The sequence below is a fragment of the Heterocephalus glaber genome, unplaced genomic scaffold (assembly GCF_053883595.1).
Source record: "Heterocephalus glaber isolate CG9 unplaced genomic scaffold, H.glaber_assembly_v1.0 deba00001504, whole genome shotgun sequence".
In the NCBI taxonomy this organism is placed as follows: domain Eukaryota; kingdom Metazoa; phylum Chordata; class Mammalia; order Rodentia; family Bathyergidae; genus Heterocephalus; species Heterocephalus glaber.
In genome coordinates, this window is record NW_028258324.1 from 20,638,133 (window position 1) to 20,647,932 (window position 9,800).

At 34.5% G+C, this 9,800-nt stretch overlaps 1 pseudogene; it reads left to right on the forward strand.

Moving 5' to 3' along the window:
* The first annotated feature begins 9,230 nt into the window (after positions 1–9,230).
* LOC147825267 (small nucleolar RNA U3) lies at positions 9,231–9,431 on the forward strand (annotated as a pseudogene).
* The last annotated feature ends 369 nt before the right edge of the window (positions 9,432–9,800 follow it).

The following is a 9,800-nucleotide window of genomic DNA, read 5'->3' on the forward strand; positions in this document are numbered from 1 at the left end:
ATCTTCTGTAGTGGGTAGGATTTCTGAGGAGGAATTCATGACAGTTAAATAGAAGGACCAGGGGATTAGGCTGCTGAAAGATGTTGGTAACATTAGTTATGAGAGGTTAAAAGAGGAATGTATGGTGAATGTCTTGTCATGTATATAACAATTTCTCAGGTAATAAAGTTATTTTTTTACCAACCCTTTGTTGATACAAATACTTTATTAATGTAGATTTCCTTTATAGACATAAACTTCTTTTCCAAAAGTGCAACTTCTCTGACTTACTCCTGTGTTAGCAGTTTCTAAGAATAACCAGCTCAAAAGATGCCAAAGAATTATATTTTGGGGTGCCATTTTCTGTCTTTTCTAGATTCATATTTTGGGGTGGTGTACACAGAGCCTAAGTGTTATTTTGTGAATTTCACACATGGCGTGAACATACCTGTGATTCAAAATTAATCTTTTCTTTCATCATCAACTAGTTAATAACAGATTTGCCAATCATTTAAATGGGTCTATCCCAGTTTGCTACCCTTTATACCTTTGTTCCCTTATCTTTACAGTTCAGATAGGGATGTAAGAAGATACTGTAAATTGTAATTAAAAATAGGAGTGAGGATGAGAGAACTTTCCTCTGATTGGGTGGTTCTACAATGATCTTGCAACATTCTTACCTGGGCAGCTTTTCCAAACACAGATTGCTGCAGCCAACCCTACCTATATCCCTCTCCCTGGAATTTCTGATTCAATAGTCTGGAATGGAATGATAATTTGCATTTCTATCAAGTTTCCAGACAAATTCTTGGTGTAGACCTCAGACTGTACTTTGAGAACCACTGCTCAAAATCAAATAAAGAGTATTGAATGAATTAAAACTCTTCCCTTGATAACTTTTCTATTCAATGCATTTGATGATTTTTCTGTCTACTCCATTCTATCTCTAAATAAATAGGAATAGCTTTTAGCATACCATATAAAAATAACATCAGAGAGCATATGCAGTTATTGGCACTTTAGCTCTTCACAGGGTCTTTTCCCATGTCTTCAAAACACACTGTCAAACCCCTTTAGATATTTGTTGAGCTTGTATTATATCCTCAGTTCTTTGTTATCCTAATGATTCCTCTGAGAATGACTATCCTGGGATTTCTGAGGACATATCCTTAAATTCAAATCTAATGTTTTCACCCTTTTATCTTCACAGAATAGTGGGCATTTCCTATATCTTCTTAATTATGAGGCATGGGTTGGGACTGATCAATGAGAAGATGGATCCCTGGATGGATCTACACCTTCTTTCACAGGGAATGGCTATTGAATCCATGATCTACTACTGTAGTTTATTTCTTCTGCTTCTACACATTTTTAAAAGATGAGGTCTCATTATGATGTACAGGCTGGCCTCAAACTCTTGGGCTCAAGTAATCCTCTGCTTCTGTTTCCCAAGTAGCTGGGATGACAGGTTCATGCCACTGCACCTGGCTGGCTTTTACATTTGAATATAGTTGGCTGTAGTCAAATAATTGCACAGAAGAGCAAATATAGAGAAGCAAACTACTGCTGAGAGGAAGTAATCTTTCTGATACCTGGGGTTGTTCTTCACATTATGCAGTTTATATGGACTATAAAACCTTTAGAATACATAATAAGACAAGATGAAATAAATAATCATGATTACTGTTATTACAGAAGGTTTTAAAAAATTCTGGGAGTAGTATTTGTTATTTTCTTCCTTAAGCATCATTACTTCGCATGGTAGGTATCACTAATTTTCACTGAGAAAAGTGAACCTTAGAAATACAAACAGTTTGCTCAAGATCCCTTAGTTAATAAGCTGAGCAGGCCTTTGTGCTCAGATTTGTCTCTTTTCAATTTATCTCATGTTTTCAATCCTATCATATGATGGATACCAGGATACATTTTTTAAAAAATAGTAGAATTTAAAGAAGAAAATAACTTTGCTTTGGTAAGCTAGTGGCTGTTCATGTTCAGTGACTTGATAAGTAATGATAATAAAACTAATAATGAAAGACAAGAACATTTATTGCATGCTAACTCCATTCAAGGCCATGTGCTTTATGTGACTTCTTGTAATCTTCAGAACAATAGTATGATATAGCTTCCATTACTATCCACTACTTCCATTACTATTTTACAGATGTGAAAAGTGAAACTCAGATTAAGTTGCCCAAGTTTCTTACTATCTAAGTGGTCATAATACCAGAGCAGAATCAGTTGGGGCTGATATAACAACATATCTTGAACTTAGTAATTTACAAAAGACAGAAATTTAATTCTCACAGTTTTGGAGACTGGCCACTCACAAATAAAGCAGCAGCTAATTCAGTCTCTGGAAAAGCCTTGCTTTCAAGATTTCACCTTGCTCTTTGTCCTCATGTGGACCAGGTAAAGGGACAAAAGAGGCCAACCCTGTGTCCTAAAGCTCTATTATAAATGCATTAGTCCTATCACAAGGGCTCAGCACTCATGGGCTAATCACCTTTCAAAGGCCTGTCCTCTTAGTACTGTCACTTTAGGTTTTACATTCCAGCATATGACATTTGTAGGAAAATATACATTCAGATCATACTGAAACATTCCCACGTATAGTGAGGAAGTAACTGGAGCACTGGCCTGTCAGTAGGAAGAGGTTAGTTCTGGTCCAAGCTTTGCCATCAATCATGTCAAAGCTCGAATCTGTACAGTGCTTTGGAGTTCTGATGGCTTTTGTTGTGGATTCAGTTTAATCTGTTTATTTTCTGACTCCATCCAACTATCATAAACTTCTTTGGGTTGAGTTTCTCATGTGTAAAATAAGGTAGCTAGATGTTAGTTAAGATTTTCAGACTACCAACCCTGTATCCTCAAATTATGTGAATTAGAGACAGTTTCCTATATTTTGTCCACATTTCCAAATTCCTACTTTTGATTCTTTCTAAATGAGCATAAGATTATGAAAGAAATTCCTTTCTTTGTTTTATGGTAATTTTTTTCCCTAACAAATCACCTATAATTTTTAAAGAAAATACAACAGCTCATAGAAACCAAAAAATATAGCATTCTAAAAGTTAAAATTTCCATTTTATCCTATTCTTTGTCTTTCCATGTCATACTCAGAAGGAGTAACTTTTAAGTTTATATAGATTCTTTAATATGTGTTATGTGCAACAAAATCAATTTCCAAATTGTCTCTTCCATAGACAGAGTGTTTTTGTACATCTGAAGGGTACATATAATGAAAACATATTTCTGAATAGTAGTATGCATGTATGTTTTGGACAATACAAACACACATATTTGAAAGAAAATGGAAAACAATAATTAAACCTAATCAAGTCTAGTCACTGGGAACATGATGATTGTCTAAAAATTTAACTCCAATGGCCTCTTTCAGTTTATAGGTCCTCTCCTAGTCTTCTGGAAGTAAGACACAGAAGCACCTAATCAAGCAGGTATCCCAGTCCCTTGTCATGGGGCAAACGAAGAGGCAGCAGTCCTAGGCTCTCTGAGCACAGAGCAGGAGCATCTGGATTAGAATTTCAGTGCTGATATTTTCTACCTGTGAGCTTTGGAACAAGTTACATCTTTTTTGCCACAGTTCCCCCATTTGTAAGATAAATTAATATTTAAGTATTTCAAACAGTGCCTAGAATAAAGTAAGTACTATTTAAGCATCTACTAAAACAAACATGTAGAATCCTTTCTATGATTATTTTTGACAGATTGTTTTGTTCATAGTTGCTCCTGAATACCTAGCATGGAACTTGGCACATTATAGTTGCTTAGCTAATATTTTTAAATGAATATTCCTTGAATATTTTCAGAATTAGGGGTCAGAACCTCTTAAACTATTTTCATAGTTTGATAGCTTTAGATAGTAGAAAATATTTTTTTAGTAGTCAAAAGCTGTTCCCCTTACATTTCTACTCATTATTGTGAATTCTAAATTCTGTAGCAATTCTTTACTACTTATCATTAAATATATCATTAAGCTCATATACCATTAAGTTGGTGACACCTCTTCACATATTTTGTCTGTTTGTTTGTTTTTTTGGTACCAGGGATCGAACTCGGGACCTTGCGCTTGCAAGGCAGGTGCTGGAACCACTGAGCTAAATTCCCGATCCTCCTCTTCACATATTTTGAAGATTGCTTTGATATTCTATCTCTTCTCCATGATGAACATTTCTCAAAAATTGTCTTTTAGTCTGGCATTTAGATATCTTATCACATGATTGACAACATTTTATTTTTAGAATTTTCCTTCCTTTGGTTCTCTCCCACTCATAAAATTTTGGAGGGTTTTGGGGGGCTATTTGGGAATCCTCAATATAACACTGCACCTGACTAGTGGTTTTTAGAACCTTATCCAATAAAACTTTACCTGACCAAAATCAATTTCTTAGACTCATTTCTATGAAGTTTGATGAATTAAACTTAATTTTTTAATGATTCATAAGGGGTTTGTTTGGCATTTAAGAGTAAACTGAATGAATAATTACAAAATATTTGGTATATTTAGTTTTTATTATATTGGGTATATTAGCTTTTGGTATATTTAATTTTTGTTTTCTTATTTCTGTAAATTGATAAATAAGAAGCAAGAATAAGAAGTATTTGACTTTGGTGTCAGGTAGACTAAGATTTTTATCCTCAGCTTGGTTACCATGGATAGTGTGTTAGTCAAGCTCCATAAATCACTTTGAAGAATTTCCTGCCATACTGTGTGTGAGATCAATTTGCTCAATACTTGTTATTTAGTAGAGCACTTAAGAAATGCAGTTGTCTTCCAATGTGTCTTTCAAATGTTTCTCTACTTTGACCTCCACAGACTTTAGATCAGGCCCTGATTACTTTTCACCCAGGTGACTATGTTTACTTCCCAGCCTCTAATCTTTTCTCTCTATTATTATTAGCACTGTAGTTCTAAAATATGGATTTTTGTCATATCACGTCTTTTTAGAAGCCTTAAATAACATTAATTTCTTGAAGGAGAAAGGCTTTTTTGCTTAATCAGATACATCAACCTATGCTTCCAGTCTCATATCTGGCCATCTTTTCTCCTTTTACTGTGTTCTCTAGTCACACAAGATAGGCAATGCTGGCAGTCACTAGATACTTTCATATTTTGGGATCATTGCAAATGTAGTTTATTCTACAATCCATTTCACTCTCTAATTTATACTTATCACTTCCTCAAAAAATAGCACACTTGGATAATCCAAACAAAATTCCCATTTGCTTTTTTTGTGTTGACTTAACACGTGTTTCTAACTCTGTAGCAGTTAGTCTTTTTTTTCCCCTTGTGGTACTGGGTATTGAACCCAGGGTCTTTGTACTGAGCTACATTTCCAGGTAGTTTTTATTTTATAATTTTGGGACAAGGTTTCACAAGTTACTAAGTTTCCCAGACTGGACTTGAACTTGTGACACCCCTGCCTTAGCCTCCCAGAGTACTGGGATTACAGGGCTGTGCCACCAAGCCTAGTTTGTGCTAGTTAATTTCAGTTGGCAGCTTGACTGTATTGAGACTCCTGGAAAGTGATTGGATGATGGAGGCACTATGCTCATCAGTGGAGTAATTCACTGTTGTTGATGTTCATAGCTGAGTGTGCTGTTAAGTAGTGGAGTCCACCGGAGGAGGAGAGTCACTGGGTATGCCTTTAGAGAATATAACTCTTGCTGGTGCTCTTCTATTGTGGTCTGCTTCACAGTTGCTGTGAAGTGAGCAGTTTTGCTTCATCATATCCTTCTACCATGATGTTTATGCCTTGGAGCCAGCTGACCATGAACTGAAATCTCTGAAACTCTGAGCCAAATACATTATTTTCTTCTTTAAGTTGTGTATTTTGTCCCAGCAATGAGAAAGCTGTGTATATACAAACTCTCTTCACATGTAAATCATTGTACTTTAACCATTTGTATATGTGTAGCTATAGTTGTTAAGTACCCTCCACTTAGGACCTATTAGGTATATTATCTTTTCATATATATATATATATATATATATATATATTCTTCTTAATGATTCTGCAAATCAGAAGTCTTATTTTATATAAGGACAAAATTAAAAAAAAATTTCTGTTGAAAATGATAGAAAGTCATATAATGTAGATTACATTTCTTTAGGCTTATGTATGTGAGACTATTTTAGGTGCCTTACAGATATTAATTAAATTCCAAACCACAGATCTGTAAGATGGATACTGCTACTATATTTCATTGATTTTGAGACATACATTATTGTGGTTATCCATTACTGGTAACAACACTCTCCAAAACTTAATGGCCTTAAATCATGAACTATTATCCCTGTTCATTAGAATAGAGGGTGTTTTGCTTATCTGAGCAGGCTCAAGTGACCACAGATGAGCTTTCTTATGCATCTGTGGTCAGTTGGAAGGTACACTGCAGCCTAGGTGATTTACCAAAACACTGGTGAGATGAATTGGTTGTATTCCCCAGGAATTCTCATCTTTCCAACAGGCTGCCTAGAATGAAAGACCACTTGACCTTAGATTTGGAATAGACATAGACACATCATCAAATTTGGCACAAATCATTGATCCAAATAAATCCTAAGGTAAGCAGAGATTCAAGTGTTGGAGAAACAGGCTCTTCAATGGGAAAGGATGCAAACCATATTATGAAATACGTGAATTTGGGGAAGGGAAGAATCGGGGTCATGCTTATAATCAATTTATCTCACATATCCCCCATCTACTCATTGCAATAGTTCCAAAATTGTTCTCATAATTAATGCTGTTTTAGTGTTGCTTCAGTCTGGATTTCTATCAAATTCATCCAGAGGTAATTTATATTTGCTTGTAGCAATATGGTCTCACTTGAGCATGATCAACCTCAGTTCTTTAATGAACTTTGTTAGACCTCGCTGGTAGTATGAATGCAGCCCTCTATGCTGCATAGCCGCTGCCTTATTGTTTAGTTGTCAGTGGGCATTTTTTTCCTCTGTCTATTCTGTGTCAAAGTAGGAGCATGAAGGTTTCTCTCACCATTTTTTATGTTTGATCTTCTCATTTCTTTCTATTCATGTGTTAGTCCTCATAGCCCTGTTCACTTTACACAGGTTTCCTTTTCAGTCTCCAAGTTTTGGTGATTTTTCTTTCATAGCGGTGTTTCCTAAGACAAAATATGGTACAATTTAAACAAAATTTCTTAGCCAAAATATGGTGCAACTTTAAGATGAGAATTTTAAGAGTTAATGAAATCAACAAAAGTTTAGCAGACACAGTTGGTAAGTAGTAGGAGAACAGAGATATAAGCACAAATAGTCTGTAATCACTGCCTTATTGAATTTATTGAACAAAATATTTAATTTAAAAAATGTACTATGGCTTAGAAATTTCTATATATTGTGTCTTTTATAACAAGTTGTTTCAACAATCCTTTCTGAGAGTAGGTGGGGATTACATTATAAATAATTTAAAATGTAATGTATGTATAAAGCATCAAAAATAAATAAGTAATATGCTTTGTCTTCTCGGCAGTACACATTATTAGTGACCTAACTTAATGAGGTTAATAGCGTATGTGGTTCAAAATGTGCAGTAAAGTCATTAAGAGAGAATTTCCAGTATTTTTTTTCTTTTCATTTCTACGATCATCCCATTATAATTAGCTCTGTCTCCATGCTCATAAATGTTGAGTACTTCTACAGGACTATCACTTATTTTTGTCGAGTGGCTATAACTATATACTAAATTATTCACTGTTAATAATACAGGCCATACAAGTTGGACTCACCCATTCTTTAATTTATAAAATTCATGTTTAATGGCCAAGCAATAAATATCAATTAAAAGATAATGAATTTAAACCCCAATAACAAGAGCTATTTTAATTTAGCTGTGAAAATGTACAATGTTAAAATTTTAATACTTAGTTTTTCAACTTTTCAAAGAAAGAATTACCTTGCTGCCCTAAGTTGTTGTTTTTTTTCTTCTAGCTTTACAGTTTAGGAATATTAAACATTTTTTTTAATTCCATACAAGTTGAGATAAGCCCTGAAATATTAGCCAATAAAGAACCACAAGTTTTCCTCAAGCTGTAAAGCAGTAGTGGGATATTAAATATTTAAAACGCCCACAAAGTTTTCTCTCTGAGCTGCCAACCCTCTCTAAAGAAATGTATTAAAATAATTCCCTCTAGTTTCCAAAAGATCCCCATGTTTCATGAATAAATACCTTTTCCTCTACACTGTAAATAAATCTGAAATTTCTTCTTACTGAAAACCTTAAAAAGTAAACATACGATGCTTTTCCTCATCAAGCTATAGAAAGCCCTCCAAACAGATTTTCACTACATACAAATAACCAGGAGTTAGTTATTAGAAAGTGCCATATGTTTCTCAGTCTGGCACCTTGTACGTCAGCTGCAGTTTTCTTCCATTTGGAGTGTGGTGTCAGACTGTAATACTAATAAATAAGACAAATAGTTCAGCATCTTTTGAAATTTCTTTAGTAGATTTTTTTGGCATATTTAATTCAACAGATTTGGGAGTTGACATATGTTATATCCATATTTCATTTTGGGTAAATAAAAAATAATCTAGTAATGGAGAAACATCCTTCAATTATTTTTTGACACCAAGATTCTCTTAAATGTCATATTTTTACCAATAGTGGCCTTACTTTTTTCCTTGCTAGTCTTTTACTTAATTGTGCATTCTTCTTCCTTTTTTCTACATTATTTTGGCCTAAGGTTATATTTCTTTCAGGGTCAAAGTGTGACTGAAGCATTAAATATTAGGCAGCTATTTTTGATAATTATTTTTGACTATAATGATGTATAAATATTCATCTTTCAGAGTTGTTTCAGTCAACTTCTGTTGCTCTTAAAATTTATTTCTGAGGCTATGTTCATTTAATTTAGCATTAATCCTTGAAAATTATTTCTGCTCAACATATAATTGGCACTATATAGCATCAAGAATGAGAGTAGGAACTAGCATTTTACTTAGTAATATTTTAAATATTTTGTTTGCTTCAAATCACATAATTAAACCAAAGAAAAATCACAATGCTGTTTAGTTTCAATTAAATGAAAAAAATAAATACCAAAAGAAAATATTAGAGAAGAGAAAGAGTAGGCTTGTTGTACTGACTTGAAATTTATAGAACTAGCATCATAACATAGAGGTATGAAAGCTCTTTTGCTTCTTCTCAACATATTCAGAAGTTGAATAAAATTAGGTCTGCATGGCAGTCTCCAAAGATAGCTGCTGTAAGACTATACTTTCAAGGATAATTTCTCTAGTTTGCTACCAGAGAAGTTTTTCTGATCTCACAGACTACTAGAAACAGGCACAATGTTCTATCCTTGGAGTGAAACTGCCACTTGGTATTGCTTTACTGTAACTGGTATTTGCCATTGATGATCAATCTTCACTTCCTTTGGGAGAGGAAGAGGAAGAGGTTACAGTCTGAATGATTCCTATTCTACTGGAAAAGAATGTTGGCTGACATCAGCTCATTCTGTTCCTGTACCACCATACCACTTTCCCCAAATGTGGAGTGTAATCCCTAGAGTTCTTTGACTGCTGTAATAAATAGGATGTTACATAAGTGGCATTTTAGGGCCTTTGAACCCAGGCCTCAAGATAATGGGGATAAGCGGGAGTTTCATTGCTTCTTTTTGGAACTCAGCTGCCATGTTTGAAGAAGCCCTAGTAGCCCTATAGATAGGCCCACATGAAGGGTGCCTGTGGCTCTGTTTCAGCTCCCGGCTGGTGGCCAACACCCACTTCTACCTGTATGATTAAGGCCATTTGGACCTTGCAGGCATTTCAACCTGTA